The sequence below is a fragment of the Hetaerina americana genome, unplaced genomic scaffold (genome assembly GCF_022747635.1).
Source record: "Hetaerina americana unplaced genomic scaffold, ioHetAmer1.1.p SCAF_9, whole genome shotgun sequence".
Lineage (NCBI taxonomy): Eukaryota > Metazoa > Arthropoda > Insecta > Odonata > Calopterygidae > Hetaerina > Hetaerina americana.
Window position 1 is genome coordinate 76,668,232 of NW_027287538.1, and position 12,989 is coordinate 76,681,220.

At 44.8% G+C, this 12,989-nt stretch overlaps 1 protein-coding gene across 1 annotated transcript in view; it reads left to right on the top strand.

Annotated features, from left to right (window-relative positions):
- Positions 1-12,989, top strand: part of inaF-D (trp-interacting inaF-D) — a 48,571-nt gene that overhangs the window by 20,363 nt on the left and 15,219 nt on the right. The window lies entirely within an intron of this gene.

A 12,989-nucleotide genomic window follows, 5' to 3' on the forward strand; every position in this document is an offset into this window, starting at 1 on the left:
ATGGAAGAGCCATCGCACGTGTACTTGGGGCATCATTATTTGCTTAGTGATAAGAATCAAACAAAGGAAGATATTTTATAAATTTATTTAATGTGAGTGTGCATGATATTATATTTTATCAATTGTTCAAATTTTAAGTTGATTATGTAACCATAGCGCTGATAGTTCTTAGGGTACGGGCCGGAATGCACTACAGAATGATCGAGTGCAAACAAGTACACTCCTAGAAGAGACGAAGACTTCGGTTATAGTATTGAGGCAGCACCGGCTGGAGCGGGATTATTTTACGCCCACAAAAGGGAGAGGGCCGGGGGGGGGGGAGAAGGTTGGCACCTCTAATAGGGTCTCGAGGGCCGTAAATCGGGAGATACGCCACGAACACTCCTTACTGCACTGCAATGCGTATATGATCTCGAGCAACACCGATACCATTGCGGTCGCCTTCACTGGTCCGATGGTGGTGCCGATCCCTTCCCCAGCCCCTCTCCCCTAATCGGATGCCGAAGGGTGGGCCGCGGATGGATGGATTTGTGGGATTTCTTCGAAAGGAGGTCGACGACTGGTGGACACGCGCAGCCCCACACTACACTCCCGCCCCCCGCAGCCTTTCAACTTGTTGAGACGAAGGGGGTTGGGGCAGGGAGTCACCCCCTCTTCCGCCACCTCCTCCACGCTGCAGAATTACAATTCGCAAAACATTTCCGCATCGATGCTATCACTGGGCAGCAGCAACTAATGAAGAATGTCTGAACTTTTTAAGCCAATATTTGTTCCAAATAACAAGCATGGTCGATAAATGAATATTTAAAATTATTATATATGATCGAAAATAGAATAATCGTGATTCACTCTTTAAATATCCGAACAATTAGTTGTAATAATTTTTATGATTGGCAGTCTACCGTTCACGGCAGGATGGGCATCGAATGATGATCGCCACATAGCTCCGACACAATTTGATTCCGAACCTTAGATTAAATGCTTCCTCGATCCCGCATGCTATTTATTCCACCTCCTAACACTACGTCCAGCATCCATCCCCATCCTATTCCCGCTCTTTCATCGCTCATTCTCTCCTCTATCACAGTCTTAAAAATTCCATCGCCAAACAATGCGCTCCGCATTCATCTTTCCTGCTCCCTTCTCATTTCTCCCCTTTCTCCTCCCCTCTCACCACTTCCTCGTTTGTTTCCCTTTCAATCTATTTCGTCTCCTCCCCTCCCAAATTCCAAAAACCTTCAATCTACCCCTATCATCCTACTTTAATGACCACGTTTCCACGCCGCACATAACTACGCTCCATATTAAAGTTTTTACGAGCCTTTTCCTAACATCCTTACTCGACGTCCCTCTCATCTGAACTCCCTCCTCCTAGTGAAAGCTTCTTTGGCTGGTGCAATTCTTCTCCTTATGGCGCGACCACTTTGGCCGCATTAACTCCCGACGGAGTCAAACTCTTCCACCTCCCCTATTTTATGAACTCCCATTTTTACCAACTCTTTTAGGTGCTCGGCTGAACTTCATGATGAACTTTGAAATATAAAATCTTTGTAAGCTACACCGAATCTTTTTTAAAACGATCGGTTTCGACTTATGTTAACTTAAGTTTTTATTTTTCAAATTTCCTATATATTTAAAATAGCTTTCCTCTTTCTTGAAAACCTACTACTTGTGTTTTATTTGCCTTGATTCTCATCCCATACCCTTCGTACTGCCTTTTCAATGCGCAACTGCAATTTCAAATAACTTACACCTGCAGTAGTTTTTACATCTATTTGTCCTGAAGTTTCAATCTTCTATTTAAATTATGCACGGTCGAATTATGTGTAGTGTTGGTTTCTCGGAAACCCCACTATCGGTTAACTCTTCCAAGGAGTACCCCCCAGCATACCAGACAATGTATGGTGATGTAGCGCGGGTTTCTCGGAAACCAAGACAAGACAATGTCCTCTACCCAATCCCCTTGTTGCTACAATGTAGCTACTATGTAGCTACTTTGAAGTCCCTCCCCCCGAAGGCGCGATGCTATGTAAAGCGAGACGCTCCATAGAAAAGCAGCGGAGTCGGTCTTGGCTGTTATCCGAAGAATCTCCGAGGCACAGGTCTGGCCGTGGGATCGTCACAAACGACCCATCGCTAGCCTGGACACCCCTGCATCACTTCCGTCCGGGAAGAAGCCAAGGAAGTGCTAAGAAGACTTCCCTGAAGTAATAAAGCCGCCAAGAGACAACGCAGAAGAACACAAAACGTCTTCATTGTCCCGAGGACTGGTAAGACGAATGGGACGCCTCCACAAAGAGGTAGTCACATAGGGCGAGGAGCAGGACCCCATTCCCTTCCCAATTCCTCACCCAATACCCTGCCTCTGAGTCCGTCGGTCGAGCCTACGACCACGCCAGAGACAACCCATTCCCTTCCCCATTCCTCACCTGCTACCCTGTCTCTTGAGTCCGTCGGTCGTAGGCTCCTGCGACCACACCAGAGATGCCCAGCCTTGCCCCGCTCGCTCGTCCCTACTCCCCGGTGCCTGAGCCCCATTGCTTGAAAAGATTAGGGTTAAATAAAAGACGCATCAACTGAATACGACTCTCTCATTCTATGCTACGCTCCCACCCGCGGCCGCCAACCAGGCGACATATGCATGTTTTTGCTTAGAGATCGTGACGGAGTCCATTTCCCCTTTAAGGCGATTCTTTTATTTTAATCTTGGCTGAATTAAGGGGAAAAAGAATGGATTTAAATGCAATAAAAATGAATTTGTGATGGACTTGTAAAAGATCACAGAAAAAATCCCGCAGAATTCCGTCCATATTTGCATGATTTCCCGTTCACAGTGATTTTGCTGGTCCTCGCTGATTTCCAGGCCGCTGACCAACTTAAAAGGATCCAAAAACACTTGACGTAATGATTAAGAAAATATGTTTTGGAAAATGAGAGGGTCTTTATATATATTAAACAGCGGCTAAGACTAATCCACGAAATATAATCTTCCTATCAATGTCGCTCGTCACCTACAGCTGCAAAGCATGCGCTTCGTAGAACTTGAATTTTTCCCGCTGACTTTATTTGAAATCCGAGCGACACCTCCATATCTAACTCCATATCCCTCCAATCAGGATGAGTCCTCATGTAAACGATTATTTTCCTAACACGAGATCCATTGAGATGGATTACCTTCGTTTTTAAGATCTTCGTGGGAGCAAAAAGTACCATATATATATATACACACACACACGAGGGTCATCCGGAAAGTAGTACCCGTTCGTGCCGCATGAAGTGCTGACGACGCGAGTAGCCGCTGGACGAGGTCAGATAGCTTCAGTGGCTTGTCTGCCTTCTCTGAGCCAAGTTGCGTGACGCTAGCATTGCCTGTGTTGTTTCTGTGATTGTTTACAATGTTTAAAAAAATTGAGAACGCCGCCAGTTGTGAAGTGAGGGCAGTGATTAAATTCCTCAATGCAAGAAACGTTCGCCCATGTGATATTCATCGCCAATTAAAGGAGGTGTATGGAGACAATGTAATGGACGAGTCGTCTGTTCGGCGGTGGTGTCGCAACTTCAACATGGGGAGGGGGAACACACACGACGATGAGCGTTCGGAGAGACCGTCTGTCATTACAGACCAACTGGTGAGCTCAGTTGACGAATTCGTGAGGAACGATCGGCGCGTCACAATTGATGACATCTGTGAGCATTTTCCCAATGTTTCTCGAACAATTGTTCATGAAATTGTTAAACACCATCTGCATTATGCAAAAATTTGTGCAAGATGGGTCCCTCGCGTATCTCAATGAGCTGGCGGCGAAGGACTATGCAGCAGGAATACAGAAACTTGTCACACGTTATGACAAATGCCTTAATTTGCTTGGAGATTATGTTGAGAAGTAGTTTAAAGTATCCTCTTTCAAATAAAATTTTTTATGTTTGTTAATATTTACTTTTGTGTCTTTATTTCACGAACGGGTACTACTTTCCGGATGACCCTCTTATATGTATGTATATATATATATATATATATATTATTTATATATATATATATGTGTGGGTCGTGGTAGTCCAGGGGGTAGAATGTTGGACTACTGAACGGAGGGGCCTGGGTTCGATTCCCGGGCAAGGCACTCTGGGAGCCTGCAGCTCCACCCAAGCCATGTGATTTTTCTGGTACCAGATCTTCCTGGGAAACCATAACCGTCACAGGGAAAGGAACTGGCCCCCCTACCCTGATGTGTGAATTTCACACGCCGTCGGGCTTAGTACTGGATGAACTCAACCATCACCTACCAAACCGACCTTCGGGTTGATTACTGTATACACGTAGATATATACAGGTATGTACTCGGATACTAATCGCATAATTGTTGCCGCACCTCAATGTCCCACGCCATCGTAGTAGTTGTTTATTATTATGTTTGGTGGATTTGACGCGCCAGAAACGGTAGAAATTATGTTTGCATGCATGTTTTTAAGAGAAGGATTAGAGTGAGCTGACTGAATGAAAACCTTTATTTACACGACTCCGCCCTGTGAAAAGAGGCGTAATAAAAAACAGAGAAGAGAATTTTACCATGTTTATTTCCATTAATCATAGGTACATTTCATGAAAATGACCAAAATAATTTAGTCTGGGAATTTGGTTAGATTGAAATAACTAACCCCGAAGAAAAATTAGGCGTATAATAGACAGATAAATACGAGGGTAGTTTGAAAGGTTCTCGGGATCACCACCAGATGTCCGCGCCAGCGCAACGAGTTTCCCGCGCAATAATGGGGAATCCTTCATGAGTAAACACGTAAAGCATCAGTGCTCTCTGGAAAAGATCGACTGGCTGTGGACGCCTGTTTGTTCTTGTTCCCGTGAAGCGATTTGTGAAGAGAAAACATTGAGAATTGAGCAGTCATTAAATACTTCGTGAAGAAAGGTATGAAAGCAAAGGAAATTCATGTCAACTTGCAGAACACTCTGGGGGTGTCTGCTCCTTCATATTTAACAGTTTATTAGTGAAAAAAGGAGTTTGAGTTTGTTTGGTACAGCTTAGATGATGATCCCCGGGGTGGTCGGCCAACATGTGCCATTACCCCAGAAATTATTGCAAAATTGCATAATTTGGGAGATGGTTGAGGCCGACTAGCTTCGCGAAACTAATCGTCGACAATAAGTTATTTCCTTTGAAAACTCAAATACTTTGATTCTTTCTTCATACTTAAAAGGTTTATAAAATCGTTATGGAGGATGCCGACTCAAAGTGCGAGGAATCGCCGAAGCTGTGCGCATGTCGTCATCTGAACGGGCACATCACATGTTAACAGTGGAATTCGATATGTGAAAATTATCCGCAAGATAGGTTCTCGTATATAGTGGGGTATAAACAATCCAACGATATGAATGAATCGATACGTGAGACATGAACGCTAAAAGTTGACCAAAAAAGACTGCTCAAAGTTGAAACGCAATACTGGAGAGCAGGAAGAGCTGACGTTACTCATTTTTGCTGTTGCTCGTCTGTTTTGTTGTCGTCGGGAGGCGGTGGGAGGTGTCATGGGGGGGGAGGAAGCCATGGATGTGTAGAGAGAAAGCTCTGGCACTCTCTACTTTCACGGAAGAAGCACCCAATGTGGGATGGGGGGGGGGGAGCGGACCTTGGGTGCCAGTACTGGGGGGGGGGAAGGAGGCGTAGTTCATAATACAGGCGGCGGTGGCGCTCTCGCTGGGCGTGGGGGGTGGTCTCTTCATGGAGATTGAAGCAAGGTCCCCGAGGAGCGAAGTAAGTCCATGGCTGTGTGTCTACGGGGGAGGCGGGGGTGCCTGACGACGCGAGTTGAGGGAAAGAGAGGTTTTCCACTGGGAAATCAGTTACACAACCCTCTCTCGAATTATGCAACGGCGGCGAAATGAGGATCGAGTGAAGTTTGCTCGTGCGCGCTATTGATGGGACGACGGCTCTGGGGGGAAAATGGGAAATTCTCTCAAGTGCATCACATCAATTATGCCAAATTACATCGAGCCGCGTCCGATCAATCAAGAGCAACCGAGGTGGCATCAGAGAGTAAGGCACATAAGCTGGCCGAACCATTTAAAATAAGGGCTTGGAATGTTAGGACGATGTCGAGGACGGGGAAGTTAGAAAACATAATAAAAGTGGGAGATGGAGAGAGGAAGCGCAGGTACGTAAGATCTGTGCAGGTGGGAAGGAAGAAAGCGGGTAGTACGGTGGTGATGGCTATAGTGGGAAATAAATAAATAGCGGACAAGGGAAGATAGCCAGCGAGCTGCGGAAATGGTATTGAGCAAAAAGGTAGGAAGAAACGCAGTAAACATAGAGCAAGCGACTGATGGAATATTATCAGCAGAAAAATAGCTGAACCAACGAAATTGATCATTATTTGGATCCACATACCAACAAGCAACCATAGAGAGGAAGAAATAAATAGGGTATGCGTCCAATTAACAAAAAACGGGTGTCCCCGGGAGGAAAGAAGGACTGAGTGTGATGTGGGATTGAAATACGGTGGTGGGTGAAGGGAGAAATGGGAGTGAGGAGCGGTTTAGGAAAAAGGAAGGCTATTGAAAAAAGGGAATTAATTAATGTGCCTCACGAAAAGGTAAAAGGAAGTGAGAAGAGAAAATTACTACGGCAGTAAACTAGTAGGATACGGCAGGAAAATTACGAATTGAGTAGTAATAGTGGAAGATGTTATTCGGAGAGGCGACAGACAGCAGAGGTCATTTGCGCCATAGGGGATGGAAGAAAAAGGAGTAGGGGTGGAGAGAAACCCGGTGCATTAGCCAACTCTTGTCGAAAGGCGCCAAGAGGTCCTCAGTTTAACGCCCCATCCGACGGACGGCGAACTCACTCAAAGTGCTCTCCACAAAGCCCTTCAAGTAGGGATTGGGATGCCACTGAAAAATGTCTGCTCCAAAAATAACTGCTGGCAAAAACGTCTCCAGGATTCGAACCCGGGTCCTCTCGGTTATAAGCCAGTATGTTAGACACCGCACTAACCCGATCCCCCAATTACTAAATGAACTAGGAAAGATTCAAGAGAGATGAAAAGAATACATAGAGGATCTACATGGTTTGTATGAAAAGTGTCGATAGTCGTTTCGGGAGAATAGGTTTATTTCAGACATTGCTACAATACCTCCCAAATTTCTTCGAAGTACATCCCTTGAGCGTCGAGACACAGCGGCGAATAGAAGACTCATTGGTAGGCGGATTCCAGAAAGTCCTTACGGGTACGCGGGCAAGCTTCATTGACACTCGACTCTATTCTTGGTCGTCCGTCCAAAGACCTTCGGGACACGAGTTTAGCGCAGATCTTTCATCGCATCGCCAAATTTTCCATGATATAATGGTGTGTGCACTGTCACTGTCTTATATCAATGCCAATACACGATCAGCAATCGTGCGCCCACTTAACCGACGACGGCCTGAATCACTTCCGTCAAACTGCTCAGGTAGTCAGTGCTAGACAGGGATGTGAAACAGGGTTGTTTATTAACATCCGGGCTCTCAAACATACATGTAGAGGAAATGATAAAAATGGCAGGACAGGAACTGGAGATAGGGATGAGAGTCAGTGAGGAATTCATCAAATCAATTAGGATGGTGGAAGATATAGCCAGTTGGTCATCCAATCGAGCCATGAAGTTAAAATCAATGCTGAGCGCATAAAAAAATTAGTTAGATAAGTAAAGGATGAGAGTCTTAGATGAAATAAAGAGGTTATGAGATTTTAGAGAAAGAGGAAATCGAATTTACATATTAAAACAGGAGGTCATATGTAGGAGCAGGCGGAACAGTTTACGTATCTTGGAAGAGTCTTGGACAAAGATGGTCACAGTGGTAGGCATATTAGGAGAAGAATTACGCTAAGCAAAGGGAAACAATAATCACGTTGGACGGAATGAAGGGCGCTAGAATATATTCGGAATTGAAGAACAACGAATTGTAGCATGGGGTGTCAGGTTTATCTTGTCAGGAGAACCTAAAACAATGTAGGTGTATACATGTGTCCATCGACCTTAAACAGTCAAAAAAGATCCAAAATATTGGATTTTGGACCCGATGGAGAAACAACCGTTGGCCGAGAAGACCGCATTACTGATATATGCCCCATTTCTTCCTAAGGTCGCTGCGTGCGTGGGAAATAAAACGTATGGTCCTATCTCCCTCGCGCGATGTGGCTTTCAGCATTCTTGTTGACAGGAATTGATACTGACACAACAACTCCTTCTGGAATAATCCATCGTTAATGGTGGAAACGGCGACTGCGCATGATTTATTTAAATCTCTGTGAAAATAGGTTTATTGATCGTATTTGTACAACAGCTTAAAATTCTTCAAAATGATCTCTCACCCTTGCATCAATAATATACTTGCGGAGACGTGTCTGCCACGCCTGGAAGAAGGCACCCTGAAACTCCTCTCGACGGGAATGTCTCCAAGGAACATTGTAACATGCTTTTGAATGTTTTCCACGGTCTCGCAATGCTTTCTTTTCGACTATCTCTTCAGTCGGGGAAATAAAAAAAAAGTCGCACGGAGCCAAGCCTGTAAGAGGGCTGGCAGACCACCGGTGCTCCGGACCAGGAAGTCAGTAACGATGAAGGACGTGTGGTTGGGGGCATTGTCGTGGTTGAGCTTGACCGTTTCTTTGATGTTAGCCCTCACGAATCCTCGGCCAATATCTCATGTATCACAAATGTGGACACGTGTAGGGTGGCAGCAATTCGCTGGATGCTCAAGTGACGGCCGGAACGATAAACTCGCGCACACGATTCACGTTTTCGTTGGTTCTGGCCGTTGCTGGGCGTCCAGACGGGGTTCGTCGGCGACCACCTATCGGCCCTTATTGAGCGCTTTGTGCCGCCTCCCGGAATGTGACCTTGAAATGCAGTCATCATAGAAGGTCTCTCAAAGCATCTAGAATTTTTCGGTCGTATACTTTCCAAGCTGCACGCAAAACTTGATGGCTTATCGCTGTTCAAGCGAACGCTCCATCGCGCCGTGTTACAAAGTCGAAAAACACACTTCACGCGGAGGCACGCCTTTCCACTTACACTGTTTCTAGGAAACTAGCAACCAAATGCGTTGAAAGGGCAAACTCCCTATCACATTTCCCCATCAGTTTACCATGCTGCCATGAATAGTCGCGTCACAATAAAACCCCGCGCATTATTTTCATAATTAATATAAGTCCACGTTTAAGTAGTTTTGCGGTGATGTCATATATCTGTACGTATCAACAAAGCTTTGCATAATTTTGTTTCCTCTAAAGTCTTCTCTTACTCGCAATCAAGTATGCACGCAGATAAGTCATACTGAGTGTGCCATCAACTTAATATCCTCTCTAAATCCACTGGCCTCGCCTCGCTGCTGTACCTTGAACTACTCATTTTTTGGCGAAGACAGAATCTCACGTCACGACGATGTTTGCGACTCTTCTCTGACCGTTTGACACTAGTGGAGCTTGTTTAGTGGAGAGCCATAAGTATCAAAGTGTACTGGACCAACTTCACATTAAATAGATAGATAGTCGTCTTTATTTGGGGAGAGATTGAGACAATGGAGTCTCATCTACTATCTAACTCTTGAATAGGGACCGAAGGACGTGCAAGTATTTAGCTACAACGATAACAGCTGGATATCAACGTATTTATAAACTTAATGCATAAAAATACCGAGATTTTCAACTTTTTCATTATTTTCCGGATTACATAGACTTTTTTAATTATTGCCTATTCATGCTCTACACTTCACTTATTCCTGTTAATTTGCATAAAAGATGCGCCAAATAAACTACGAACGTTTTCCACAGAACGCCATCCATTGCCCAGAGTATGCTCAAACAAAAGGCTGTAGATAAAGGCAGCTTTCAGCAACACAACACTGATCGAAGCGTTCCACTATCACACTTAGTTTTCGACCATTAGGGTGAGGAGGAGTGCTAAATTCTCGTCGGATTTCTAACAAACTGGAAACAAAAGACCTCGACGAAAAACGTGTTTGAGTTAAATTTTGCTTAATCCTACAAAGACATTTAAATTCCTTTATCCAGCATTTTCTGAAGACTGCATGGTGAGGACGGAGAATTACGAGCGGTTCAAGCGTTCCGAGCATCACCAGCCGATAAAGGTCCCAGACCAGCCAGGTTGACCTTCCGCATCAACAAGTCATCAAACGAGAAGCTATTCGTGCATTGGTTCGAAAATATCACCACTAAAGTCTCCGAGAGATTGCTGGGAGAGTACGGATCGGTAATTCCATGCAATTATGAAGGAAACACTTCCCATTTAAGGCCGCACTTCCCGAAATGAATGGTGTCTCCGCCAAATTCTTGTCGTGTTTGCAGACCGATGATCAAAAAGACGAAGAAACGCGTACTTATGGCTACGAGTATGAAACTAAAATGCAATCGTCGAAGGGAAAGGATCAAAGGACCTTGACAGAAAAAACCCCATGAGTCGCGCGAAGGTTCTGTCGTTATTTTCTTCTGACTGGATGGGCCTGGTCCACTATAAATTTGATCCACGTGGTCAAACGATAAACAAAAAAATTCTACGTGGTAAGTTTTACGGTGTCTGGGTGGTGCTGTGCGCTAGAGGAGGCCTGACCCCACGGGGAATCAGAGTTGGATGATGTGTCGCGTCCCTACTTACCTGCGATTGTCTGTTAAACACAAGGCGACAGACAATCACGCCTTACTCTCCAGACTTGGCCTCAGCCGACGACCTTTCCCTCTCTCCCAGAGTGAGCGTAACCCTGAAATAACGTCGATTTTCAACCGCAGAGGAGAGTGACGTGAATTCGGCGCAAGAAGCATCCCACAAAACGTATTCCAAAGAAAACGTTCGCAAACAATGGAAGAATCAGATGGGGTGATGAATATCCAGCAGCGAGGACAATCACGAATAAAGTTGAAAATGTATCAGCAAAACTTTTTCTTAAAAAACTCTACTTTGAACTCATCTTATATGCGTGCAAAATGACCATTGCAGTCGACGCAACAACAGAAAACTCATTAACTACCAGTAACAGGCCCTGTTCTTTTGTTCTTCATTGTAATTCCTTCATCTCACCTGGATCTTTTTGCTTCGGTTTGAGTCGTATCTCTGAGAGCGCAAAAGGAGTTCCCTTGCTTGCCACCCGACAGCTGCGCCAATTCTCCCGCTCTCTGTTGCGCAATTATTTCGTTCTTCCTCCATAAACTCTCCTCGCAATCCTCTTTCCAGCTTTTGCCCATTAGTTCGTCGTTTCTTATCAAAGTCTGCTTCGCTCCTTCAAGTGTTTTCCCTATAATTATCCATTCCAATTCCTTGTATTATCACAATAATCTCTTCTGCAGTCCACCTGCAGCTTCCTCGTCATTTTTCTAATTACTCTTTCTTTCGGTGACCACTTTTTGGGATACTTCCATATATTTTTCTACCGTACCCAGCACTCTTCGCCATTCAGAGTTCTTTGGTAATGCATTCACAGTTTTCATGTCACATTTTTTCATCCACCGTTTCCTTTCAATCCTCTTGAAGTTAAATTTCATGAGTGCTATACAATGATCGAAGTCTACAAATGAGCCCTCTTTTCCTTCCACTTTTGTCATCATTAAGCTGTCGTGCCCAAGCCAAGGTGTCCAATCAATTCTCCTTTTCTTTCATTCAATGGTTTTTGGATCGGCTTTGTGGAAGTCCATGTTCATGGAATGTATTTTTCCATCGTTCCAAGAGCAGTGGCAAAATACTTTGTGTTCTTCATTCCATCCTCCATTCTTCTTTCGCCCTCCACCGGCTTTTCGCGTCAAGCTTCAAAAGTGTTATATTATGATCGGGGTTTGTAATACTAAATGATGTTTCATAAATATATGCCCAACCATGATATGATCTACCTGATAACTCAAGTGACAAGTGAACCTAAGTCCATTGTGTCGTTTAAACCAGTCAGCGATGATTATGCCAACCCCAAGGGAGCCTGGCGACACACGCACCGGGATCACAACCCCACTGCCTGCTTCAATCTCTGCATGATACTTATTCTCTCCCTCAACTGCGTCCTCCCCGCCCTTAAGTATTACGCCCCGCCGGCTCTCTTCCCCTCCGCCACACCACCCCTAACAACCCTCGCATTAAGGCAATGGTTTTCAGGCTCTACTTTGTGAAAATCCATGATCACTGAATACGCAAACTTGGTGTTTTTTTACAAAAACTTTATAACACCACTACCACCTACTACTAACGGTAGGATACTGCTACATGTAGGTGCCAGAATGCTAATTTTACCATTAACTCCGTCCACATATTTTTCTCTGGAGAATTTTGATTGAGGGGCTCTCCAATTGCCTACCTCGATGGTTCTTTTAACGCGAAAGCATCACTTTAAATGACCGACCTCGCCTCTGGGGTCAGACGCCGTCTCAGCCAGGAACGGACGCTGCGTTGACTCTACCTTTCGCTTGGCCTTTTAGCTCCAGCCTTCGCGTCTTCCCCTTTCACCTTTGCGTTCGGGGGAATCTATCAAATTAGCGGTAGTATCAGGAGCGGCTAAAGGTAAAAAGATGAGCTTGAACCCCTACGAAAACCTTTCCACTGCCCTAAGTGCAAAATCCCTGGCTGCGAATCAGTAAGGCATCTCTATCGAATTCTTCAGAGAGGAACACAATTTGAAACAGACTGACTTGAAAGACAAGAGCTGAAGAGCAAGATCTGAAAGCCAAAGAAGTTGACATTCATCAGGTTTTAATGTGTTGATGAAATCTGAACATCACCAAATTCACGGATGTGTCAAAAAGACGTTCGTTCTACAATGAGGTGTTGGAGTACAATAATGAAAACCGTTTCTTTTCGTATATTAATATCACAAATCCTTGGGGAAAAGAGCGGCTTCCCAAAAGAACGAGATGAGTGCATAAGATGATGCATTTCCAAGGCGGGTGGTAAACAAGCGAAGGCTGCCAAGATCATGTTGATCGACCCCGTGTAAGGCGGCAACCGATTG